The sequence below is a fragment of the Pogoniulus pusillus genome, chromosome 32, assembly GCF_015220805.1.
Source record: "Pogoniulus pusillus isolate bPogPus1 chromosome 32, bPogPus1.pri, whole genome shotgun sequence".
Taxonomy (NCBI): domain Eukaryota; kingdom Metazoa; phylum Chordata; class Aves; order Piciformes; family Lybiidae; genus Pogoniulus; species Pogoniulus pusillus.
Window position 1 is genome coordinate 13,938,917 of NC_087295.1, and position 27,490 is coordinate 13,966,406.

At 47.1% G+C, this 27,490-nt stretch overlaps 1 protein-coding gene across 11 annotated transcripts in view; it reads left to right on the plus strand.

Moving 5' to 3' along the window:
- Window positions 1-27,490, plus strand: part of RBMS3 (RNA binding motif single stranded interacting protein 3) — a 599,905-nt gene that overhangs the window by 19,841 nt on the left and 552,574 nt on the right. The window contains exon 2 of one of the 11 annotated variants that reach the window (XM_064169766.1): window positions 21,074-21,173. The exons of the other annotated variants lie outside the window; for them this stretch is intronic. The gene's annotated coding sequence lies outside the window, so the exon portion shown is untranslated. The remainder of the gene's footprint in view (window positions 1-21,073; window positions 21,174-27,490) is intronic. 11 annotated transcript variants of the gene reach the window in all.

The window sequence follows — 27,490 nt, forward strand, 5'->3', positions numbered from 1 at the left end:
GATAGTATTTACATTTTCACAGGTGATGCACACCAGCTCTGTATCAGCTCACAAGAGCTGTTCCATGCAGTCATTTTATCTTTTAAAATGATTCAGGTCAAATCAAATGTTTAAGCAGGACTCAATTCCTAAATCTAGCCAGGTTACAGTGACTGTCAGAGAAAATCCTTGGGTAGTCTATGCATAGTTTATATGTGTGGATATCTTCCTTGGGTGTGAACAGTAAGAAAGTTTTGAAGCAACTTAAGTTTCACCCTTTACTCTGTTTTCCTGAGACCCTCCTTGGAGTCCTGGGTGCAGCTCTGGAGCCCCCAACACAAGAAGGGCATGGAACTGTTTGAGCCAGTCCAGAGGAGGTCACCAAGATGCTGAGAGGGCTGCAGGAGCTCTGCTATAAGGACAGGCTGAGAGAGTTGGGGCTCTGCAGCCTGGAGAAGAGAAGGCTTCGAGAAGACCTTGGAGTGGCCTTCCAGTGTCTGAATGGGGCTACAGGAAGGCTGGGGAGGGACTATTGACAAGGTCTTGTAATGACAGGATGAGAGATAATGTGTTTAAACTGGCAGAGGGGAGTTTCAAACTAGGTGTTAGGAAAAGGTTCTTTGCAGTGAGGGTGGTGAGACACCGGCACAGGTTGTGCAGGGAGGTTGTGGCTGCTCCCTCCCTGGAGGTGTTCAAGGCCAGGTTGGATGAGGTCTTGAGTGACCTGTTCTAGTGGGAGGTGTCCCTGCCTGTGACAGGGGTTTGGAACTGGCTGAGCTTTGAGCTCCCTTCCAACCTAAACCATTCTGTGATTCTAAGTGCTAGTAAGGAGACCTGTAGTTAATTCAGAAGGTGCCTGAGCCTCTTGTTACTGCTTTGTTGTTGTCTTTTTAACCCTTAGTGGCTTGTGAGCTCTGGGTGTTAGAGCAAACGTAAATCTGTCCTGCCAGCAACATTTTTGTCAGTGATATGGACAGATTGTTAAGGTTTCTTCCAACCTAAACTGTTCAGTGAATCCATGAAGGTTTATGAGTGCATCCAGTAGTCTTCCCCTGAACAGATGTTTCTAACTTCTAGCTGAGAAGTGATGCTGGTGGTAGCTAGAGAGAGTTGAAGGTAACCCACTCAATGCTGAAGCATGGATTTGAGCTAGGCTGGGCATTTAGTGGGCAGCTGGTGGAGAAGGAGGATTTCCTGTAGAATCTGGGAGTAATGGGGAGAGCAAAGAGGATCAGCTTGCAGTAAGAAAGGGTTTGGGTTTTTTTTGTTGTTTTTGTTTTCACTGAGAGAGTCATTGGACACTGGAATGGGCTGCCCGGGGAGGTGGTGGAGTTGCCATCCCTGGAGCTGTTCAAGGCAGGATTGGACGTGGCACTTTGTGCCATGGTCTGGCCTTGAGCTCTGTGGTAAAGGGTTGGACTTGATGATCTGTGAGGTCTCTTCCAATCCTGATGATACTGTGAATACAGCATTAGAAGAGACCTCTAAGTTATCCAGACCATTATCCCTTCCTCAGAGATCAAATCAAGTGGATTTACAGTATCTCTACCATACATTTCTCAGTGGCATGTGGTGAGGGATTATGCAAAATTATATAATCTGTATTAATTTTGCTATCCAGGGGATGATTGTTAGTAACTGTGAAAACTCTTTGTTAACATTAAAACTCACCAGAAAATTATTTACAGGTTCAAAAGGCACAGGATGGAAACTTATACATGCAGGGCACAGGCAAAACCAGAGCACTTATTTCTTACAGTGGCAAATGCAAATATTGTGCTGGAAGAGGCTTTTAAGTGTTTACTCACAAAGTATAAATCAGAGAATACCCAAAGCATGTGCAACTGTGTCTTGTTGGCTGCTGAGACTTGATTCATCCCAAGCTTCTGGGGAAAGCAGGCAGACAATCTCTGACCTTGTCTGCTGGCTCCTCTGGATGATCTGTGTATCTCCAGGACTTCCAGTCTTAGCAGGAGACATTCAGGTGCCAGAGGATGTCTTGCAGTGTGCAGTCTCAGCACCATGTCATGCTGGCTATGCAGGCTGGCTGTGTGCAGGCATTTAGAGCCTGTTCCTAGTAAGTTTTCCAGACAAATCCAGGGTACAAAAAGAAGCAGCAGCTGCCCCTGTGCTACCTTTCATCAATATCCAGCCTGTGACTAGTGGGGCATTGGACATCGATTAGCCAGTCAGGATGGCACTTTGCCAGGCTCACCATATTAGGTGAAGCCAGGGCTTGCACCCTCCCCTCCCACAGTTGCCTCCCCCAGCACAGAAGCAGGGGGAGCAGGAGAGCATGTCTGGGCAAGCCAACATGGATAAGCCCATGTTTGCCCCATCAAGCCTAGCACCACACGTGTTATAATGTGACACAAGGAGTTCCCACTCTGTGGTGAGGTGCATGACTGAGGGGGCTGCTGAAATCCTCACCCTCTGTGCTAGTTTGAAGCTAGCTAGAATGTTTTGGTGAGAAGAACTAGATTACAGGCTGTGAAAGGAAAACAGTGGTGATGTTTACTGCACTCATAGGCTTGCTAAAATGTATAGCAACAAAAAGCAAAACATAGATGAGGCACTTCTGCTGGGGAACTGGCTGAGCTGCAGTTTGAACTGTGGTATGTTCAGCTTCTAATTTACATTGCTTCTTACACTTCTGGCTATTCCTCTTCCCTTCAAAAACATGGCTTCATGTGCTAGTTTGAAGCTAGCTAGAATGTTTTGGTGAGAAGAACTAGATTACAGGCTGTGGAAGGAAAACAGTGGTGATGTCTGCCTCACTCATAGGCTTGCTGAGAGATACAACAACAGGAATCAAAACATAGATAATTCACTTCTCCTGGGGGAACTGGCTGAGCTGCTTTTCTCTCTAGCCTCCCTGGCATTTTTCTGACTAATCCACTTTGCTTCCTACCCCCCTGGCTGAACCTCCATTCTTCCTTGGGACTGGGGTAAGGTTGAGAGGGGTAGGGGGAAGTTGAAGGGGCAGTAGGGAACCCCTCCTGGGGACTCAGGTTTCTGGGAGGGCTGTTGTGTGTCTGTATTACCTTTTACCTTGTCTATTTCTGTCTATACTGTAACTATCTGCTTGTGTATTGTGCCAGCTATAAATATAAGCTTCATTCAATTTCCAGAGCTGGCTGAGTCTAGTCTGGGTGATTTCCAAAGTGTGTGTGGGGTAGGGAACACCCAAACCATCACACTCCCTGGTTGAAAATGTTGTACTGCCTTCTGATGTTCCTCACACACTGTGCTAGTAATGTTGCAGATGGGCAAAGAGGAAAGGGAGATTTGTCTGGTTCTTTCATTTTTGTCTTTGGAGGACAGCAGGCTACCCCTTCTTCATAAAGACACTTTGTTTTTAATGGAATCTATGGAGGTGAAGCAGCATGATCAGTTCAGGAGTGACAGTTTGTGCTAGTTTGAAGCTAGCTAGAATGTTTTGGTGAGAAGGACTAGATCAAAGGCTGTGCAGTCAAAACAATGGTGATGTCTGCTTCACTCACAGGCTTGCTGAGAAGTATAGGAACCAGAAATAAAAACATTTGGTAACACTCTCACCATCACTCTTGCTTGGGCTGCTGGCTGAGCTGCATCTCTCTAACCTCACCTCCTTTTTGGGCTAATCCACTTTGCTTCTTAACCTCTGGCCAAACCTCTACTCTTCCTTGGGACTGGGGTAAGGTTGAGAGGGGTAGGGGGAAGGTGAAGGGGTGGTTGAGAGCCCCTCCTGGGCACTCAGGTTTCTGGGAGGGCTGTTGTGTTTCTGTATTACCTTTTCCCTTGTCTATTTCTGTCTATAACTGTCTATACTGTAACTATCTGCTTGTATATTCTGCTAGCTGTAAATATAAGCTTCATTCAATTTCCAGAGCTGGCTGAGTCTAGCCTGGGTGATTTCTAAAGTGTAGGGGGTGGGGAACACCCAAACCATCACATAGTTCTATCTGAAATATCTTCATTGTATTTTTACAGTATCCCTTTTTTCCCCCTACAGTTTTTGTTTTAACTTCACATACTCTTCAAAGGTACTAAACATGTATGTGTAAGTCACAGTTTTCACCAGTGGATTCAAGAAGGCATCTGTGTGTTCTTGTTTCAAAAGCCTAGCCTTGTTTCTCACCTCTGACTGCTCACTAGGCTTGGTGGAAGCTATTGGGTGCATAGGATTTTTGGAAATCAGGCCATGGGTTATAAATAACTCTGAGCTAATTAGGTTTTGAAATGATAAAGGTTTGCAAACAAAGTGCATCTTTCTTGTCTTTCCCTAGCAGAGAGAGCAGGTGAAGTTGGAGGAGTCCCTTGCTGGTGTGCATGGTGTGCTCACTTCTCAGGACCTTCTTGGAGTGAGTTTCTTTTTTGAGGGCTGTGAATCAGCATTTTGAGGAGGATGAGTCACAGACAAACTAGTTGAACAATGGCTACCAAGCGGGTGGGGAGATCAAGGGTTTTATTCTGGGAGGATATAAATGCAGACAGAGGCCATGTCTGGAGGTGAAGGCAGGCATGGGCTGGAAGGCATTAACTGATAGGAAGCATCAAACTGGTGTTTGACACTGGCTGCTCTTTGCTGCAGCAGTTTGCTGCCTTGTGGCTGCATTTGATGCTCCTGTGAGAGGACTGTCTGTTGGGGAGCAGATGTCCCAAATGAATCCTGAGAGATAGTAGAGAAACATTAACTTTGAGAGCCAACTAGTTTCTCTCCCTGAGTCAGATTTCTGACCAAAAGAGGAATTGAACTAGTCCATTCTTCAGCCCTTTAGTTTGCAGAGTGTAAACCTCCAACATTCCTCTGCCTGGGACAGGCAGTGTCAAGGGTTCCTGTGCACAACAGATTAGTGTGCTGAGCTCTGAAATCAGAAACAGTAGACAGCTTGTTTTGTCTGATGATTTCTAGAATTGTTTCAGATGGAGAAGACTTCCACACAAACCCTATGAGGAGAGGCTGAGGGAGCTGGGGGTGTGCAGCCTGCAGAAGAGGAGGCTCAGGGGTGACCTCATTGCTGTCTACAACTCCCTGCAGGGAGACTGTAGCCAGGTGGGGTTGGGCGCTTCTGCCAGGCAGCCAGCAATAGAACAAGGGGACACAGTCTCAAGTTGTGCCAGGGGAGGTCTAGGCTGGATGTTAGGAGGAAGTTGTTGGCAGAGAGAGTGATTTCCCATTGGAATGGGCTGCCCAGGGAGGTGGTGGAGTCACCATCCCTGGGGGTCTTCAAGAAAAGCCTGGATGAGGCACTTAGTGCCATGGTCTGGTTGATTGGCTAGGGCTGGGTGCTAGGTTGGCCTGGATGATCTTGGAGGTCTGTTCCAACCTGGTTGATTCTATGATTCTTTAAGATCATTGAGTCCAACCATGGTCTAACTCTGCAGAGTCTGGTGCTAAACCATGTCCCTTAGCACCACATCTTTGCAGTTTTTTTAAGCATCTCTGTGGATGGTAACTCAACCACTTCCCTGAGGAGCCTATTCCGGTGTTTGAGAACCCTCTCAGTGGAAGAGTTTCTTCTGATATCCAATCTAAAATCTCCCCTGGCACATCTTGAGGCCACTTGTTCTTATCACTTATTAGTAGGCAGAAGAGACTGAAGCCCACCTTGTCACAACCTCCTTTTAGGTACCTGTAGCGAGCAATAAGGTCTCCCTTTAACCACCTTTCCTCTATGCTAAACAACCTGAGTTCTCTCAGGTGCTTTTGTAAGAGTTGCTCTCCAGACCCTTCACCAGCTTTGTTGCAATTCTCTGGACCTGCTCCAGCACCTCAATATCTGTCCAGTAGTGAGGACCCCAAAACTGAACGTACTGCTCAAGGTGTGACCTCACCAGTGCTGAATATGGGAGAGACAATCCCTTCCCTGGTGCTGCTTGTCACACTATTTCTAATGCAAAGCAGGATGCTGTTGTCTTTGGCCACCTGAGCACACTGCTGGCTCCTGCTCAGCTGCTGTCAATAACATCACCAGGCCTTTCTCTAAGGGGCAGCTTTCCAGTGACTCTTCCCCAACCCTGCTGTATTGTACGGGATTATTGTGACTCAGGTGCAGGACCTGGCATTTGGCCTTGTTGAATCTCATACAGCTCACCTTGGCCCAATGATCCAGCCTGCCCAGGTCCCTCTGTAGTGGTTCCTAGCCTCAAGCAGCTCAACACTCTTGCCCGCTTTGTCATCATCTGCAAACCTCCTGAGGGTACACTCCCCTCATCCAGATCATTGATAAGGGTGTTAAAGAGAACTGGCCCCAGTACTAAGTCTTGGGGAGCACCAACACTGCCTAGCCTCCAACTGGCTTTAACCCCACCAGCACTCTGAGTGCAGCCACCCAGCCAGTTTTCACTCAGCAAAGTGTCCATCTATGCAAGCCATGAGCAGAGTCTCCCTTCAGGAAGATGCTATGGGAAACGGTATCAGATGCCTTGGTACAGTGCAGGCAAAGGGAACCCACAGCTTTTCCCTCATCCACTGAGCAGGTCACTTTGTAGAAGGAGATCAGGTTCATCAAGCATGACTGCCCTTCATGAACCCATGCTGACTAGGCTGAATCACTTGTTTGCCCTTCATCTGAGCCTTTCCTAGGGTTTGAAAAGGGGAATGCAAGCCACATGAAAACATCCCCTCCTGGCTAAGCCCATTTCCTTGCTGGTAGGAGAGCAGAATGCCATTTGGAAGCACCTCTTGGTGTGTTTTTCATGCATTCCTGCCACTCCTGAAGTCACAATGGAGTTTGAAAATCATTTCCCTTTGGGCATGAGGATTTGTACTACATTGTGGAGTCTAGCAGGAAACCAGGAGATATGACTGTATGTAGTCCACACCAGAACGACTGCTGACAAAATTCCTTTGAGGTTTTGGGATGTGACTGCTGACCATAGTCCTGTGTGGTTTTGGGATAGGACTGCTGACCATAGTCCTGTGTGGTTTTGGGATAGGACTGCTGACCATAGTCTTGTGTGGTTTTGGGATAGGACTGCTGACCATAGTCCTGTGTGGTTTTGGGATAGGACTGCTGACCATAGTCTTGTGTGGTTTTGGGATAGGACTGCTGACCATAGTCCTGTGTGGTTTTGGGAATGACTGTTGACCATATTCCTTTGTGGCTTTGGGAATGACTGCTGACCATAGTCCTTTGTGGTTTTGGGATGTGACTGCTGACCATAGTCCTGTGTGGTTTTGGGAATGACTGCTGACCATAGTCCTGTGTGGTTTTGGGATAGGACTGCTGACCATAGTCCTGTGTGGTTTTGGGAATGACTGCTGACCATAGTCCTGTGTGGTTTTGGGATAGGACTGCTGACCATATTCCTTTGTGGTTTTGGGAATGACTGCTGACCATAGTCCTTTGTGGTTTTGGGATGTGACTGCTGACCATAGTCCTGTGTGGTTTTGGGATGTGACTGCTGACCATAGTCCTGTGTGGTTTTGGGATAGGACTGCTGACCATAGTCCTGTGTGGTTTTGGGAATGACTGCTGACCATAGTCCTGTGTGGTTTTGGGATAGGACTGCTGACCATATTCCTGTGTGGTTTTGGGAATGACTGCTGACCATATTCCTGTGTGGTTTTGGGAATGACTGCTGACCATAGTCCTTTGTGGTTTTGGGATAGGACTGCTGACCATAGTCCTGTGTGGTTTTGGGAATGACTGCTGACCATAGTCCTTTGTGGTTTTGGGATAGGACTGCTGACCATATTCCTGTGTGGTTTTGGGAATGACTGCTGACCATAGTCCTGTGTGGTTTTGGGATAGGACTGCTGACCATAGTCCTGTGTGGTTTTGGGATAGGACTGCTGACCATAGTCCTGTGTGGTTTTGGGAATGACTGCTGACCATAGTCCTGTGTGGTTTTGGGAATGACTGCTGACCATATGCCTTTTTGGTTTTGGGATATGACTGCTGACCATATTCCTTTGTGGTTTTGGGAATGACTGCTGACCATAGTCCTGTGTGGTTTTGGGATATGACTGCTGACCATCTTCCTTTGTGGTTTTGGGATAGGACTGCTGACCATAGTCCTTTGTGGTTTTGGGATAGGACTGCTGACCATATTCCTTTGTGGTTTTGGGAATGACTGCTGACCATATTCCTGTGTGGTTTTGGGATAGGACTGCTGACCATATTCCTTTGTGGTTTTGGGAATGACTGCTGACCATAGTCCTGTGTGGTTTTGGGAATGACTGCTGACCATAGTCCTGTGTGGTTTTGGGATAGGACTGCTGACCATAGTCCTTTGTGCTTTGGGATACGTGCAACTTTCTCATGTGCAGTGGAGTGTTTGCTTGGAGCAGAATATCTGTCAGAGACCTGGAAGGGACTGAAGAGTGGTGGCATAATCAACTTGCTTGCAACCCTGAAACTATGCCTTCCTAGAATGTTAAGGCAGCCCAGCAGAGAGAGTAAACTAAACATTCCAACTGGTAGTATCCTGGAGTATTCAGAAGCTGAGGAGGGAAGCTGTGATCACTGGATTCCAGCTGCCCTGTTTACTCTTCTGAATGAAGAAACTTTGGTCGGGCTAGCATTACATAAATATTTTTCAGTGCAAGCTCAACTCTTTCCAGAACTATTTTGAGTAGAAATTTTGTATTCTTTTGATCTCAGACCTGGCAACTGAGAGACACTCAACTGAAGGCTCAGACACAATCTGATACATTCTCTATAAGAAATAGAGAAATAAATGTGTCCAGTCTAGTAAAACAAGCCAATGGCTGAGAGTTGAAGGCAGTAAAAGTCAAGAGAGGACAGGGTTTGTGTTTTGAATTGTAGCAGTGATTTGCTGCTAGAACAGATTACTGAGGGAGGCAGTAGACTCCCCTGTAACTTGGCACCTTTAAAGCCTCAGTGGGTGTCTTTCTCATTCATTCTCAGCTTGCTGTGTTCAATCCAAAGGTTACTGGGAGATACTTGATGGCCTCTATTGTGCAGAAGGTCAAACTAGATTGTCATAATGATCTTCCTGGCCCTGAAATGAGGGTCTGTAAGCAGTGGCAGCTTTTATCATGCGAGTAACAAATTCAATTACTGGTGGTAATTGAGGACATGCAGAGTCAAATCTCAAATTGATTTTAAGTGATGGAGGGAGTAAATGTGCATGTGAGAGACACCTGGCTTCCCTAGCCTCTCTGTTACATCAACTTGGTTTTCCATGTTCTGATTTTCTTACCTACACTCTGCTTCTTAATGGGCCTATTGCTGAGAATCCATGGGGATTCTCAGCAATCCAGGGTGAAACAGTAAAAGAAGGGATGATTCAAGACAGAGGAATGAAGAGAACAATATATAGGAAGTACTCGAAGTGCTTTCAGCCCTTACAGCATTCCTTAATCTTTGGCATAATACTTACATCAATTCAGAGTCTCTCAGGCATCAGTAGATTGGGTAGAACAAGTTCTGAGGGAGTCTGAATGAGCATAAGTGGGTGTAAATTGTATTACCTTTCAGATTGCCTCTGAGTTTGGCCCAGATTCTTTTCTTTCTTTTCATTATGTCAGCTTTGTGCATTGCCATTATGGTCTTTTCAAGGACTGGCCAGACAGCTAATGTGTTCTTTCTACCACCAGTAAATCAACCACCTCAGACAACACTGTGCCATACAAACACTGCTGGTTGTGGCCAGAGTGTTCAGAAGCCCATTAAATTTAGAGCAGTGTGCTAGGAGAAATGCATGTTGAGAAACACTGTGAAAAGGTTTATTCTTTGCTCCTTGGTTAACTACCTTCTGAATCTGGATGAGAATTACACAATATAGCAAAAGCCTAGAGAAGCTTTTTGCTACTCTCCATGACAGTTAGACAACCTGATCATGTCTGTATGGCTTTAGGGAGGCTTTCTTTCATTTATGCTCCTTTGACCTCCCCAAAATTCCTGCAACAAATGAAGTTTAACATCTTTATTGATGATCTTGGTTAAGTCATAGAGTGTCTCATCACTAACTTCACATGCGTGGACATGGTCAGCAGCCCAGCTGAAATGCCTCTACACCAGTACATGCAGTATGGACAACAAACAAGAGGAGCTGGAAGCTACTATGCTACATGGAAGCTATGACATAGTGACAGTTATGGAAACTGGGTGGGATGAATCGTGAGTGGAGTGTGGCTATCAATGGCTGCAAGCTGTTCAGAAGGGACAGGAAAGGAGGAAGGGGTGGAGGTGATGTCCTTTATGTAAAGAAGTGGATAGAGTGTGAAGAGTTGTTGCTAATTTCCTGAGTCCTCCTGCCTGCCTTTCTCGTGGACAGGCACCACATTGGCAGCTTCCAGTCTTCAGGGACCCCCCCTGCCTGATTTCTCCCTCCTCTGCCTGATTTCTCCCTCCTCTGCCTGATTTCTCCCTCCTCTGCCTGATTTCTCCCTCCTCTGCCTGATTTCTCCCTCCTCTGCCTGATTTCTCCCTCCTCTGCCTGATTTCTCCCTCCTCTGCCTGATTTCTCCCTCCTCTGCCTGATTTCTCCCTCCTCTGCCTGATTTCTCCCTCCTCTGCCTGATTTCTCCCTCCTCTGCCTGATTTCTCCCTCCTCTGCCTGATTTCTCCCTCCTCTGCCTGATTTCTCCCTCCTCTGCCTGATTTCTCCCTCCTCTGCCTGATTTCTCCCTCCTCTGCCTGATTTCTCCCTCCTCTGCCTGATTTCTCCCTCCTCTGCCTGATTTCTCCCTCCTCTGCCTGATTTCTCCCTCCTCTGCCTGATTTCTCCCTCCTCTGCCTGATTTCTCCCTCCTCTGCCTGATTTCTCCCTCCTCTGCCTGATTTCTCCCTCCTCTGCCTGATTTCTCCCTCCTCTGCCTGATTTCTCCCTCCTCTGCCTGATTTCTCCCTCCTCTGCCTGATTTCTCCCTCCTCTGCCTGATTTCTCCCTCCTCTGCCTGATTTCTCCCTCCTCTGCCTGATTTCTCCCTCCTCTGCCTGATTTCTCCCTCCTCTGCCTGATTTCTCCCTCCTCTGCCTTTTACTCTGGTATGAACTGAAGCAAAAAGTCACTGTTTTGTGTCTTCCTTTTCTAATCTGAGATGAGTAAGAAGCCTGTGGTATCTAATGAATGTTTTTCAGAGATACAATTGATGTCTCTTTTTTTTCTTCTAAATCTTCTCATGTAGTGGGCTCTGTATAAATGCAAGCTACTTAGGTGTGATGGTTGGAGGCTAATTGGAATATTTTGCTGAGAGAAATCAAACCCTTAGCTGTGAGAAGGAAGAAATAAAAGCAGTGAGCTATAGACCTCATTTTTCTGCTGAGAAGCACGACCAGGCAAAATATAGATAAGACACTCGCTTCTCACACACTCTTCACTTAGCTCTCAGTTCTGCTTCTTCTCTCTGGCAGTCTGGTCTCTGTGGTTGCCTCTGCCTTAACTCTAATCTGACCTCCCCCTTTTCCCTCTAGCCTCCTTGTCATCTTTTTGACATCTCACCTCAGGTCTCCAGATTCATCACGTGAGATGTGTAGGGATTCATCTGGTTATTTCTGGAGGGAGGGGAGAGGAGGCTTGGATTGGGGACCTTCCTGACAATCTGGTTTCTGGGAGGGGTGTTGTGTTTCTGTATTACTCTTAACTTGTATGGAACTGTAAATATTTGTGTATATCTGCCTGTATATTGTGCTAAGCTGTGAATCCAGCTTCATTCCTTAATTTCCAGCCGGCTGAGTCTAGTCGGCAATTTTCTGAAGTGGGGGGTGGGAGGTAACTCCCCAGACCATCAGACCATAAGATTTCCTATCAGAAGATTTTATAGCACAGAATCTCTTAGATTGGCAAAGCCCTTCAAGCTCATCGAGTCCAATCAGTAGTTTCACACTGACAAGTCCTTGACTAAACCAAATCCCTCAGCACAACATCACATCACTGTGAATTGCTATGGCTGGAAAGGACCACCAGCATCAGCCAGTCCAACCTTCATCCCAGCAGCCTTCATCACCAGACCATAGCCTCAAGCACCACAGCCACTCTGCTTTTAAACACCTTCAGGGATGGTGACTCCAGCACCTCCCTGGGCAGCCTGTGCCAGTGCCTGACCACCTGCTCAGGAAAGAACTTCCTCCCAACATCCAACCTAAACCTCCCCTGACACAACTTGAGGCCTTTTCCTCTTGTCCTATCATTAGTAACTGGGGAGAAGAGACCAGCTCCAGCCTCACTACAACCTCCTTCTAGGTAGTTGTAGAGGGTCCCCTTTCAGCCTCCTCTTCTTCAGACTAAACACCCCCAGCTCCCTCAGCCACTCCTCACAGGCCATGTTTGCCAGACCTCTCCCCAGCCTCATCACCCTTCTCTGCACCTGCTCCAGCACCTCAGTGTCCCTCCTATACTGTGGTGACCCAAACTGGACACAGTACTGGAGGTGTGGTCTCACAAATGTTGAGTACTCCCTACTCCTGCTGCTCACACCACTGCTGATAGAGGCTAGGATGCCGTTGGCCTTCCTGGCCACCTGGGCACACTGCTGGCTCACGTTCAGCCAGCTGGCCACCAACACCCCCAGGTCCCTTTCTGCCACATCATGCTTCTCCAGAATCCCTGTCTTCTCTTGAATGATGAAATTGTGAATGTTCCATAAATGTCAGTGCAATTTATTGCCACCTTTCATTCAGAGCATTACAAAATGATTTGTAGATGCAGGTATTGGCAATGATTTTCAGCCTCCCTCCTTTAGATTGGGAAAACATAATTGTCCCTGCCTCTGTAACAAGAATGAAACACATTAAACAAAAAGGAAAAGACAGATGTCTGAGTTACTACTACATCTTTATTATACCTGTTTCCTACTTTTTCACTTCTTTTTGTTTAGTGGAATCCACAGGCTACTAATTCTTTAACATGCAGAAGGATTTTCTTTAGATGAAAGGGAGGTGCTAAAGGAGAGACTAAGAAAGTGCTGCTTGGCAGGCCTAAAAAAGTATTGCAATATTTAACTGTGGACACTGTGGCTCTTTCTTTGTTGTCCAAAGATTTTTTAAACCTCTTTTTGCCCCTAAAATCGACTTTAGCACCTTTATTTTCAGTATGTTACAGATTGCCTTTGATTTTGGTTCTAAAAAGCCCCTAGCTAAGAGGGCACATCATCTGCAACTCTTAGTGTGGAAGGTTTGAGGGGGATGTGTGGGGAAGCATTTCTGGCTGTATCTCAGACACTCCTTTGGTAGGCTTCCCTGTAAAGAAATTGCCTGGGAAATCAAAGCTATAAAATGAGTCATACTGCAGGGACTAATGCTTAAAAACACAGGAGTCTATAGACTTAGAATCACAGAATCAGTCAGGGTTGGAAGGGACCACAAGGATCATCTAGTTCCAACCCCCTGCCATGCCCAGGGACACCCTACCCTAGAGCAGGCTGCCCACAGCCTCAGCCAGCCTGGCCTTAAACACCTCCAGCCATGGGGCCTCAACCACCTCCCTGGGCAACCCATTTCAGCCTCTCACCACTCTCATGCTCAACAACTTCTTCCTCCCCTTCAGTCTGAACCTACCCATCTCCAGCTTTGCTCCATTCCCCCAGTCCTGTCACTCCCTGAGAGCCTAAAAAGTCCTTCCTCAGCTTTTTTGGTAGCCCCCTTCAGATCCTGGCAGGCCACAAGAAGGTCACCTGAGAGCCTTCTCTTCTCCAGCCTGCACAGCCCCAACTCTTTCAGTCTGTGCTCACAGCAGAGCTGCTGCAGCCCTCTGAGCATCCCTGTGGCCCTTCTCTGGACACGCTCAGGTTGTCCAGAATCAACCAGCTTGGAAGAGACCTTCAAGATCATCCAGTCCTTATTGGCAAGCACACTGGATCAAAGCTCCTGGTGAGAGGAATGTCTCTATCAGTAGAAAAAGGACAAGATTCCCTCTCTCTGGAGGACTGTGCAGAGGTAGTTGGTCCTGGTTACGGAGGTAGTTGGTCCTGGTTACGGAGGTAGTTGGTCCTGGTTACAGAGGTAGTTGGTCCTGGTTAGAGAGATGCACAGATTTAGTGTTTTTCCCAGCAGCCTCTAGTGGAGAAGATACTGTGAGGCACTTGCTGCACATTAAAGTTCTCTCCCATGGGGAGAATCTCTCGTGGGGAGGTTAGCTCACTCACGTCTGCTCTCTTGGGGCAGATCCTCTTAGGCGTTCCTGTGTAAAGGGATGCAGTCTGCAGCCACATAGCAGTGGGAGTAAATCAAGTGGAATGGCTAACGTGACCAGTGTCCAATATATTTCAGTACAGCTGTGGCGATGACATTTTCCTTGTTGCCTTTGAAAGCCAAGCTGTACAGACTTAGCTTGTGGTGGCTCTCAGAAGGTTCCCTGGCTGAGGTTATTTGGTTTTGATTAAAATCGATCTTTCTCCCAGCCTGAGTGGTCTCGTGAGTGTGCTAGCTTGTGTTTGAGTCCTTGCTTTGATCTCTTTCTGAGATGTGTGGGGTGGGGAATCCCTACCAGGAGGAAGGCAGAACTTCAGATCTTTGTGCAGCAGCTCTCTTAAGGGTGGAGCGAGTTTCAGCTCTGCAGGAGGTGCCTTTACCACTGATTTGCTGAAGGTATGCACCAGGGAAGCACATCCCCAGCAATGTTGGCTTCATGAACACAGAGCAAGCCTGGTCAGCACCTCTCCATCCCTTCCCTGATGCCACTATTCTGTCCTCGTATGGAAAGATCAGGTCTTGTGGGCAACAGGGTACTCTGTATGCTGAGTTTGTGTGGACCTTTATGCTTCTTAATGCCAATGTCCAGCTGGCAGCTGTCACTAGTGGTGTGCTCCAAGGATCAGTGCTCAGCCCAGTCCTGTTCAATATCTTTATTGATGATCTGGACCAGGGGATTGAGTCCAGCATCAGGAAGTTTGCAGATGACACCAAGCTGGGAGCAGGTGTGGAGCTGTTGGAAGGTAGGAGAGCCCTGCAGAGGGACCTGGCCAGGCTGGATGGGTGGGCAGAGGCCAATGGGATGAGACTGAACAGGGCCAAGTGCAGGGTTCTACACTGTGGCCACAACAACCCCAAGCAGCACTATAGGCTGGGGACTGAGTGCCTGAGAGCAGCCAGGAGGAAAGGGACCTGGGGGTACTGGTAGAGAGTAGGCTGAAGCTGAGGCAGCAGTGCCCAGGTGGGCAGGAGAGCCAATGGCATCCAGGGCTGGCTCAGGAGCAGTGTGGGCAGCAGGACAAGGGAGGTTCTTCTGCTCCTGTGCTCAGCACTGCTCAGGCCACACCTTGAGTGCTGTGTCCAGTTCTGGGCTCCTCAATTCAAGGGAGATGTTGAGGTGCTGGAAGGTGTCCAGAGAAGGGGAGCAAGGCTGGGGAGGGGCCTGGAGCACAGCCCTGTGAGGAGAGGCTGAGGGAGCTGGGGGTGTGCAGCCTGCAGAAGAGGAGGCTCAGGGCAGAGCTCATTGCTGTCTACAACTACCTGAAGGGAGGCTGTAGCCAGGTGGGGTTGGTCTCTTGTGCCAGGCAACCAGCAACAGAACAAGGGGACACAGCCTCAAGTTGTGCCAGGGCAGGTCTAGGCTGGATGTTAGGAGGAAGTTGTTGTCAGAGAGAGTGATTGGCATTGGAATGGGCTGCCCAGGGAGGTGGTGGAGGCACCATCCCTGGAGGTGTTGAAGCAAAGCCTGGCTGGGGCACCTAGTGCCATGATCTGGTTGACTGGCTAGGGCTGGGTGCTAGGTTGGACTGGATGATCTTGGAGGTCTCTTTCAACCTGGTTGATTCTGTGATTCTCCAGAGGCTGAGAGGAAGAGGTACCGGACAGTCCTCTTCTCCATCTCTAGCAGAGATGAAGATGGCAGGTTGTGAAGTTGTGACATTAGACTGAGTTCTGAACAGCAGAGAAAGATGAGGCAGTGTTAGTGGCTTAGATAAACTATCCAAAGGTTGAAGTAATTAAAAGTGCACTGTCAGACCAAGTAATTTGTTTAATCTTGAGCAGGCAATGTTTGTACATGTTTAAATCATTTTAAGAGGGGGCTGGTCAGAGTCATGGCAGGGTTCTGATCTATGCAGTGCTGCAGACAAACATCCATTTCCTTCCTTCCTTTGCTGCAACACTACTGAGCTCTGTAGAAAACAAGCACATCTCATAGTTGCTCAGTCTTTGGTGCTAGAGGTCGCATCTCCTTGCTGGCAGCTACTGCTTCTTTGGTGCAGGCATTTGCTTTCTTGTGGCTACCAGGTAAATCAGAGCAGGGGAGGCAGCAGAGCTGGCTGAAAGCTAAGGCCTTTTTGAGTGTAAGGTTTGAGGGGTTTTGTTATTGTGGGGTTTTTGGTTTGGTTTTGGTTTTTTTCATCCTTGAGCTCCTTGAGGTGGCTGAGCACACAGCCAAGCAAGCACTGGTGCTGGCACCTGATTGTTTCATCCTTGGGCTCCTTGAGGTGGCTGAGCACACAGCCAAGCAAGCACTGGTGCTGGCACCTGATTGTTTCATCCTTGGGCTCCTTGAGGAGGCTGAGCACACAGCCAAGCAAGCACTGGTGCTGGCACCTGATTGTTTCATCCTTGGGCTCCTTGAGGAGGCTGAGCACACAGCCAAGCAAGCACTGGTGCTGGCACCTGATTGTTTCATCCTTGGGCTCCTTGAGGAGGCTGAGCACACAGCCAAGCAAGCACTGGTGCTGGCACCTGATTGTTTCATCCTTGGACTCCTTGAGGAGGCTGAGCACACAGCCAAACAAGCACTGGTGCTGGCACCTGAAAGGGAATGGCAGTACCCAGCTAAGGGAGGTGGCAAGGGCAGAGACAACTTGAACTTTGGGCATCTTTAACTGGTAACAATACTACAACCTGAGTTTACATGCCTGCTTATGTAAATTGAATAGTTTACTGGTTTCTGGCAGAACTTGTGTTTGTGTTCTCTGGACTTGTGCTGGTTTGAGGCTAATTAGAATATTCTACTGAGAGAAAGTAGATCTTTGGTTGTGAAAATTAAAATAATGAAGTCTGTGTCATTCCTTGGTTTGCTGAAAGGGTTAAAAAGCCAAAATGTAAATAGTTTGTCCCTCTCTGCTCTGGGATGCTTCTGCCTCAGAACTCTCACTCCTTTCACTTCTCCTTTGCTCCACTCTACTCATTATCTGCTAGTGGAAGATATTAAGCTTTGTTGATGGTTTATCTGTCTGGAAAAGAGTGAGAGAGAGAGAGGGTAGCTTTGAGCCCCTTCTGGGCCATTTCTTTGTCCAGGAAGGAATTTGGATTTCTGTGTTGTTTCTTATTTGTATCTCCTTGTAAATACTTGCAAATCTATTGTGTGTGTGTGCTTGTAAATTTTGCTTTGCTCTAAATACAGCTTTATCTTACTGCCAAGTTGTCTGAGCTGCTCTGGTACATTTTCAGTAGTGGTGCTGGGAAGCTCCTTAGCCTACCACAGGGTCTAGATGGAGAAATGTCAGGAGCTTCACTGCAGTGGTTGTCTTTCAGCTTCACATGTGGTTCTTCACCAAACTGAATAGAGCCAGAAATCTCACCCACTACCAGTTGTAGGGAGTTAATCCTGCCCTGATCCAGATTAGCTATGGCACGTTCTTGTAACCATAGGCTATGACATCTTAGTGTAGGCAGCTGTCCTGATAAACCAAGCAGGGAGTCCTGCCCTTGTTGGAATGCTTGGTGTGTGGATGTTTGCAGAGTTAGGGTGAGACAAACTATTAGCTGTGATAGCAGTTGCATGCTGTTGCCACTGTTGGGATGGCAGTACCACATGCTTACCATAAACGAGAGCTTAGAAGTGGAATGAATTCATATCTCTACTAGAGCTGCACAGTTACAGTGCTGGTACTCCTCTCTGTGTGCTGCAGGGGAGTGCCTCTCTCATCGTGCACTAGAGGCTTGGCAAGCAGAGACAGCAGGTGCAGCTTGCCTCCTCTCATGGCCAGTGTTCCTTTTGCAGGGGATTTCTTCCCTGGCAGCTTGCCTCTTGTGGCTGATGTTAGCATCATTCCTGATGGTGCTGGCTGAATATTTGGTGGAAGTTGAGGCCAGGGGTAATTGAAAACTATGGTAATGGGGTAACTGTAGAGAAGGGCAACTTCTGGCTGGGGGAACAGAGGTAAAAGCTTATTATTGCTTGAAGCTGTAAAGTTGGGTCAGCTCAGGTACCCACGTGAGTTGAGCACCAGACTTTGAATCTTAGAGATGGGGACTTAAGCACCCTTTAAAGAAAAAAGCATGGTCTGCCACAGGGTATTGGGATGCTAGATTTTCACTGGGGTTCTGAATGAGAAGGAGTAATCTCACTGCATAGAAGTTCACTGATGCTGCTACATACAAGCTGTGCCAGGGGAAATTTAGGCTGGAGGTGAGAAGAAAGTTCTTCACTGAGAGAGTCATTGGACACTGGAATGGGCTGCCCGGGGAGGTGGTGGAGTCGCCGTCCCTGGAGCTGTTCAAGGCAGACTTGGACGTGGCACTTGGTGCCATGGTCTGGCCTGGAGCTCTGTGGTAAAGAGTTGGACATGATGAGGTCTCTTCCAGCCTTGGTGATACTGTGATACTTGGGAATCTCCTCCAAAAGCCTGTCCATGAAGTGCCAAATCCTCACGTTGTTGAAGGCAGGGAAGGTGTTCAAAGGTAGCATCTGTACGTCTCCGCTGTACGTCCCTGTGCTGTTCTCCTTGCATCTGCTTCTGAAAGATCTAGAGGTCATTATGGCTGGAGCAGAAGCAAAGCTTTGAGTTGTTCCGTAAGAGACTGCCCATCCTTGCACCTCTTTTGAGAAGAGGCAGCATTTCTGTCTTCTTCCCTTCTGCAGGGCAAGTTGACTGCTATAGGAGGAATAAGCCACAGCCTTTGTCAAGGTCTGAGATTCCAGCACTGGCCTACACTCCACGAATTGGAAGGCTGTGAATCCTGGCTGGCCCTGCAGAAAATACCTTGTGTATTGTAGGCTCTTTGTGATCCTAAGGCTGGTGAAAGGCCTGGAACACAAACCCTATGAGGAGAGGCTGAGGGAGCTGGGGGTGTGCAGCCTGCAGAAGAGGAGGCTCAGGGCAGAGCTCATTGCTGTCTACAACTACCGGAAGGGAGGTTGTAGCCAGGCTGGGGGTGGCCTCTTCTCCCAGGCAAGCAGCACCAGAACAAGGGGACACAGTCTCAATCTGTGCCAGGAGAAGTCTGTGCTGGATGTTAGGAGGAAGTTGTTGTCAGAGAGAGTGATTGGCATTGGAATGGGCTGCCCAGGGAGGTGGTGGAGTCACCATCCCTGGAGGTGTTGAAGCAAAGCCTGGATGAGGCACTTAGTGCCATGGTCTGGTTGACTGGCTAGGGCTGGGTGCTAGGTTGGCCTGGATGATCTTGGAGGTCTCTTCCAACCTGGCTGATTCTATGATTCTTTCCCCTCACACCTTTATGGAGCTAGATGCAATCCAGCACATTATCTGTGTGTGAAAGTTTTCATATTAGACACTTGCAGATGTTTCTATTAGCAATTCTGATTTTGGAAGGCATGGAAGGCTGAAAGAATGACAAATGCAACCTGGATATGACTTTTTGATCCCAGAACCCAATTAAATTTGTGCTTTTGAAATGCATGTGACTCTTGAGTTCAGCTCTAGCCCTAGATTTATATTACTTCCTGGAATGAAAGTCACTGCAGGCAATTTCCAGAGGAGCATAACAATGATCTGGTAAAAGAAGTGAATCCATCTTGTGCCTTTTTTTTGTTTCTGCTAGCAGAAGTAAGATAGAACCCATTTGGTTTCATATTGGCTAGTCTTGTAATGCTCAGTTATTTGCCTGCCATCAGTGGCAACCTTTTCCTGTGGTACCTACATCATGAATGCTGCCTGTTAGCTACGTGGTGCTAGCATGCTTCTGTCTTGATGTGGCTGATGCTGTAGCACTGCTACATATTGGGAAGAAGGAAAAAAAACCAGAATATTGATTGAAGGCAAACCTTCCTTATCAAATATCCTATCCATAACCTCACTTTTCATGAGCAAGTAGTATTCTCTAAGCCATGTTTTTCTTGTGTCAGAGTTCTCTGCCTGAAATAAGGCTTCAGCCTGATCAGTTAAGGTAAGGGGGAACTTAAAGCAGCAGTATTCTATGATTATTAATATCAAAGCTGTTTATTTTTTCCTTAGTAAATAGGTCAGATCTCATTTAATGAAGTCTCTGTGAATGATGCTAGAGGAATAGTTTACTTCTGAGTGGGAACTTGAAGGTCCTTACTTGGACTGGGCAAACTGTTACTCAGAAGTGAAATCATGGAATCAACCAAGTTGGAAGAGCTCCCCAAGCTCATCCAGTCCAACCTGTCACCCAGCCCTAGCCAATCATCTAGACCATGGCACAAAGTGCCACATCCAGTCTTTGAGGTTAGTTGGATACTTAAGTGCATCAGGACCTGACTGCTGCCAAGTGCAGATTGGATTGGAGAACTGGAAATCTCCTTCAGGCTGGAGGAGGGGAGATTTAGGCTGGGGATTAGGAGGAAATGTTTTACAGTGAGAGTGGTGAGACACTGGAATAGGTTGCCATGGGGGCTGTGTATGTCCCCTCCCTGAAGGTGTTCGAGGTCAGGTTGGATGAGGCCTTGAGTAACCTGCTCTAGTGGGAGGTGTCCCTGCCCAGGGCAGGGGGGTTGGTACTAGATGATCTTTAAGGTCCCTTCCAACCCAAACCATTCTGTAAACCTATCTATAACCACTGTCTGGCTCAAAACAGCCTTTGTGCTTCTGACTTATTAGAGACATAAGTCTTAGACTAGCAGTGCTGTATCTGTATCTCATTCCCTTTTGTCTCACAAGGAGACTGTTACCTTAATTTTGTTGCTTGGAGTTTGTGGCAGCTTTTTCTCTTATAGAGCTCTAGGAAATATGCCAAAGATCAAAGCATGTGTCCTTGGCCTCCTCTTCTCTCTGCTTACCAAGCTCTTTGCTGTGGAGTTTGTCAGGTTCTTTGGAGAAAACCACAAAATATTCCTAGGGAGAAAGTGACTACAAATTCTCTTTTCTATGGCAAGACATCAAGGTGATGCGAGAAGTCTTGCTAGCTTTGCTCTTCATTTCAGGGGCACTGACTACCTGTAGCATTTATTAAGTGCTGACACTTTTGTCCAGCAAGGTGGTGCTCTGGAAGTGGGCAAGAGTCAGAAGTGCATATGTTCTGTCTTGCTGTAACCAGTGGGCTTGCGTGAACATAAATGAAGTTGTTTTTTTCAGCTACCTGAGGCTGGAGCAGTGCAACACATGTGGCATTCTCTTTCTAACTCCATATGACTGGGAAACAAGCTGAGTAAAGCTCTGTCTGGTGTGTATCTAGGTAAGTTCCAAAAATAGATGCATCTTCATATGTTCTCTTGTGTCTGAATGTGAGTTGCAGCTTTGTTTTCAGTTGCTCTCATTCGAATGTTTTCGCAGCTAAAGCTAATGTAGTCATGAAGTAGAAGCACATTCACTTCTACTTCTTCCTAGACTTTTTCTCCTCCTCACTCTGAGCTCTGTCCATAGAGAGTTGAGGGAAGGACATATGGTAATGTAGTTTCTGCCTTATCCTGGCTCTGAGATAACCACAGACACAGGGGGATGAATGCTGTCGAGAACAAGTTTCATCTTGGATGTTAACTGAAGAGGAAAATCACTATGAAGAAAAAGAATTGTTACCACAAAATTAAAACAGCTCTGAGAAAGCTCTTCTTGCACAGAAAAAGTCTTCTGTGAATCAAAAAGATTTCCATTAATTCTTGCTATCCCTTCCCCATTTCACATTTAGAAGATACCTTGGCTGTGATGGTCATTGTCTTTATTCTTTCTCTGCTGTCTTGACTGCGTATGACTCTAATGAATCATAGAATCAATCAAGGTTGGGAGGGACCACAAGGATCATCTAGTTCCAGCCCCCTGCCATGCCCAGGGACACCCTACCCTAGAGCAGGCTGCACACAGCCTCAGCCAGCCTGGCCTTAAACACCTCCAGCCATGAGGCCTCAACCACCTCCTGGGCAACCCATTCCAGCCTCTCACCACTCTCATGCTCAACAACTTCCTCCTCACCTCCAGCCTGAGCCTATCCACCTCCAGCTTTGCTCCATTCCCCCTACTCCTGTCACTCTCTGATATCCTGAAAAGTCCCTCCCCAGCTTTTTGTAAGCCCCCTTCAGATCCTGTAAGACCACAATAAGGTCACCTGGGAGCCTCCTCTTCTCCAGACTCAACAGCCCCAACTCTTTCAGTCTGTGCTCACAGCAGAGCTGCTGCAGCTCTCTGAGCATCCTCGTGGCCCTTCTCTGGACACATTCCAGCACATCCACATCCTTCTTGTAATGGAGGCTCCAGAACTGGATGCAGTGCTCAGTTTGATCCTCATTTCTGATGCTGAGAGGTGAGGTGTTCATATATGAGTCATAGAATCAACCATGTTGGAAGAGACCTCCAAGATATGCCCCAGATCAAAAAGCAAAACATCCATTCACCTGACCTTGGTGATTCACTGACACCTCAGAGCAGTGCTTTCTCTGCAAGCAGCTAACTGACTCAAACTGGTGCTCGTTTCATAGAATGGTTTAGATTGGAAGGGACCTCACAGATCATCCAGTTCCAACCCCAACCTGCCCTAGATGATGTAAATCTTGTTGTATCTCTTAGCATTGCCAAAAAGAGGGAAAAACAGAGGAATGAAGAGTTGATCCCTAAATCCCATCTTCTTTTTTTTCCTCCTTTTTTTCTTCTTTATCAATCTAAGCCAGTTTGACAGTTGGCCACTGTGCACATGGAATCACCAATACTTGTACCTCTGTGACCTCTCCATTCAAAGTGAAGCATGAAGCACAAATCTGATCAGCATCTCTTCATCTACTTTTTTCTATCTGGTGCTCATTTGATCTGTAGTTCCTACCTAGATAACAGATCTCTGGATAGGATATGTTGAGAATCATAGACTCATAGAATCAACCAGGTTGGAAGAGACCTCCAAGATCATCCAGTCCAACCTAGCACCCAGCCCTAGCCAGTCAACCAGACCATGGCACTAAGTGCCTCATCCAGGCTTTGCTTGAACACCTCCAGGGATGGTGACTCCACCACCTCCCTGGGCAGCCCATTCCAATGCCAATCACTCTCTCTGCCAACAACTTCTTCCTGACATCCAGCCTAGATCTCCCCTGACACAACTGTGTCCCCTTGTTCTATTGGTGGTTGCCTGTGAGAAGAGGCCAACCCCCACCTGGCTGCAGTGTCCCTTCAGGTAGTTGTAGACAGCAATGAGGTCTGCCCTGAGCCTCCTCTTCTGCAGGCTGCACACCCCCAGCTCCCTCAGCCTCTCCTCACAGGGCTGTGCTCCAGGCCCCTCACCAGCTTTGTCACCTTTCTCTGGACACCTTCCAGCACCTCAACATCTCTCCTGAATTGAGGAGCCCAGAACTGGACACAGCACTCAAGGTGTGGCCTGAGCAGTGCTGATTACAGGGGCAGAAGAACCTCCCTTGTCCTGCTGGCCACACTGCTCCTGATGCAGGCCAGGATGCCATTGGCTCTCTTGGCCATCTGGGCATGCTGCTGGCTCATCTTCAGCTACTCTCTGCCAGCACCCCCAGGTTCCTCTCTGCCTGGCTGCTCTCAGGCACTCTGTCCCCAGCCTGTAGTGCTGCTTGGGGTTGTTGTGGCCAAAGTGCAGAACCCTGCACTTGGCCTTGTTCAATCTCATCCCATTGGCCTCTGCTGTTGAGCTTGCAGAAGTAGTCTGCACTGGAGTCTGAGACCAGATGAGTTGAAGTGGATACCTCAGTGAAATCATTGTTCCTCCAAGAGATACAGAAAAGTGTACATACAAGAATGGTGGAGACAAAATCTGTTGTTTAAAGACCAGAGTAAAGTAATTCCTCCAGGAGGGCTTGTCTTTTTGATGGAGAATGCTATCCAAGCATGCAAGGTCTGTTCTTACTTACTCCTACAGAGCAGGTGGATATGAATTTGGAACTCCTGTCTGTTTCGTGGTACTTTCCAGGTCAAATAAGTATCACACTACTTTTTCCATCTCAGTAGACATATTTAGAAGTCATGTTTCTAAGCAGAGAGTCATTGGAGTCTTAAATTGTACTCTGAAATCATAGCAATCTTCTAAACTGATTCACTATTTTTTTCCAAAGTAAATTTAAGGTATTTTCTTTCTTCTGTTAAATTTGTATGTAGTCCTGTGGTATTTCTAGGCCTTCAAGGCAGAGCAGAGACTTTGCCTGGAGTGATAGAAGCCGAATAGCCTTGATGCTAGTGACCCAGAATTTTAGACATTGTGCTTCTTTTTCATCAGTCTGCTACCAGTTCTTTGTGTCCAAAAGTCGTCTCTGATCGGTGATTTTATTGATAGAAAACAACTTGTCTCCTTCTGGATATTTATATTCTAAGGAACTCATCTTGGAAGAGCATCCCTTCTTTACAAGGGATTTTTGATCCCTAGGATCATGATTGATAGGAAAAAAATGTGTCTGTGTTTACTTTAGAATCATAGAATCAAGCAGGTTGGAAGAGACCTCCAAGATCAGCCAGCCCAACCTAGCGCCCAGCCCTATCCAGTCAAACAGAACATGGCACTAAGTGCCCCAGCCAGGCTTCGCTTCAACACCTCCAGGGATGGTGACTCCACCACCTCCCTGGGCAGCCCATTCCAATGCCAATCACTCTCTCTGCCAACAACTTCCTCCTAACATCCAGCCTAGACCTCCCCTGGCACAGCTTGAGACTTTGCCCTCTTATTCTGTTTCTGGTTGTTTGGCAGAAGAGACCAACTCCACCTGGCTCCAGCCTCCCTTCAGGTAGCTGTAGACAGCAATGAGGTCATTTGGTTCCAAGTTGATGAAATATTTTATATTATATTTAATGTCCTCTTTCTTTGAAGAAAAGGATCCAAAAGTACAGCTTTGCTAGAAAGTTACAGATCCCAAAGGGGAGAGTCAGAAGGTGACTTGGTCACTGTTCCTGGGAATGCATCTTCTGCATTTCATATCTTCCAAATGTATATTACAGTGATTTAAAAGAGTTGCTTGGGAGTGTTTCCCCAGCTGATACTTGGAAATTCCTGTGTGTTTCTGTATGTAGGAGGTGACCATGAAATAGAATGTCCCTTCTAAGTGTTCTGTAAGCGAGTAGTTGACATCCTTTAGTTCTGTTTTCATACAGGATGCTGAATGTTTCTCTCACTTGCTTGTGCACAGATGTGCACACTTGCAATTCTTGTCTGTTTATCCGTTGGCAGAGATAAAGGCTGTCTTTACAGAGTGCCTTTAACCTCTCTATTATCAAGATGTAGTTAAATGTCATGGTTTGAGGGGTCCCAGGTTATCCCAGATTTCCTAAGAAAACTACAAACACCACAATCTGTCACAAGGGATGAACTGGATGGCCTCAGACATTGTAATTTTGTTATTCAATCCCCTAAATCCTGCAGACACTTTCAAAGTAAGCAGCAAGGTCAAGGTGTTCTCTTTTTTCCCTGCCTTTTCAGCTCTCCAGAGAGATCCTTATCTGGCAACTAGGTAGGAGTAACCTGTGCTAAGCAGCGTTCAGGTCTGCTGCTGCAGTGAATCTGATCTGCTTGGGGCCTAATTGGGAGACCATGGGGGATGGGAGAAAATGAACACTGAGGTTTGGTGGTTGTGGTTTGCTTGGGGGAAGGGTTTGGGGGCATTCTCATGTGTCCTGTGTCTGTGTTAGGTGTTAAGGATTCATGTATGCTGGACCTTTTAAAACACAGCCTTTCTGTATTTTCTTCTTCAGCTCAGTGAGAGCTTTATTATTTTACTGCCCTTTTTCCATAGAAAAAGAGTAAAGTAAAATAATCTCAGCCTGTTGTGCTCTTAATTTCCCTGTTTGCCATCTTATTTTCTCAATATGTGAGCAAGTCTATATCCAGTCCTGATTTGTAGGCTTTCTTAGGTGATTTTTGGCAGGATTACATTGCTCTTCAAGGTTCCAATAATGCATTAGTGGATTATTTTGTGTTACACAAATGTTTAATCTCTGGTTTTGATTCTCAGACAGTGATAGGCATTTGGTGAAATATTTGTGCAGGAGAAAGGTATGCTCCAGACACTGTTTAAAGGTTTAGTTCTGTTTTGAGTGCTTGCATTCTGACCAGAGTCTGTGCTGTACATTACCAAAGGTATACCTGGTATAAACCTTTGCTTCCCTCTGAGAGCTTGATGCTGTTGGATAAGTAGCATAGAGCACATTAGCACAACTGCCTCTTGTCGTGTTAGAGTATCACTCCAATTTTAGCTTAGCCTTGTTTGATCTTTAGTCTTTACCTGTCTTCAGTCCAAAGATATTCTATAAATGGTGCAACTTAGTAGCCTGAAGAAGACTGAGTTGCAGTCCCCAGCACGGTTGAATCTCATTACAGTGGTTAAGAATCATCATGAGAATAAAAACTTGAGGTTTGAAAGGGGGTGTGTTTTGTAGACCTGGTAAAAATGGTGTCAGCACTGACCTGAGATCTCATAAGTGTCTCACTGTGCTTGAGAGAAAGAGCTTGATATTCCATTAGCTGTCTACTGAATAGTCATAGAATCAACCAGGTTGGAAGAGACCTCCAAGATCATCCAGGCCAACCTAGCACCCAGCCCTATCCAGTCAACCAGACGAAGGCACTAAGTGCCTCATCCAGGCTTTGCTTCAACATCTCCAAGGATGGCAACTCCACCGCCTCCCTGGGCAGCCCATTCCAATGCCAATCACTCTCTCTGTGAAGAACTTCCTCCTAACATCCAGCCTAGACCTCCCCTGCCACAACTTGAGACTGTGTCCCCTTGTTAGGCGCTAGCATCATTGTTCTGGCCAATGAATTCAAAGCTTTGCAGCACAAGGCAGGTGGTGCTAGATCCCTAGCATTCAAGGCTTTGCTGGGGCCAGACCATTATTGTTTGCTCATCTAACTCTGCTCCTGGATCCACAACAAGGAGGAGAGCAAGGGTTAAACCAGCCTGGCAGGATTTATTCCTTCCAGGACAACATTCCATTCTTCAGAACCAGTGCAACAGTTTGGAAAAAAAGGAGACTCTTTTTTGAGTAAAGATGCAGTGGTTACAAATACCCAGTTGTGTGCCTAAGGGCCTCTGCTGTGCTCCATTGGGTGGTAAGTCACATTTGAGCCAAACATAGAAACTCAGCAGTTTCTGTAGAACTGCCTGCAGAGTGGGATGCCACACAAGTAGTCCCAGCAAAATCTGGCCCTCATTGCAGAGAATGAAACCAGGAACAAATGCTCAGTTTTCTACATGTATCTTAGAATCATAGAATCAACCAGGGTGGAAGAGAACTCCAAGATCATCCAGGCCAACCTAGCACCCAGCTCTGTCCAGTCAACCAGACCATGGCACTAAGTGCCTCAGCCAGGCTTTGCTTGAACACCTCCAGGGATGGTGACTCCACCACCTCCCTGGGCAGCCCATTCCAATGCCAATCACTCTCTCTGCCAACAACTTCCTCCTAACATCCAGCCTAGACCTGCCCTGGCACAACTTGAGATTGTGTCCCCTTCTTCTATTACTGGTTGCCTGGCAGAAGAGCCCAACCCCACTTGGCTGCATCCTCCCTTCAGGTAGTTGTAGACAGCAATGAGGTCTGCCCTGAGCCTCCTCTTCTGCAGGC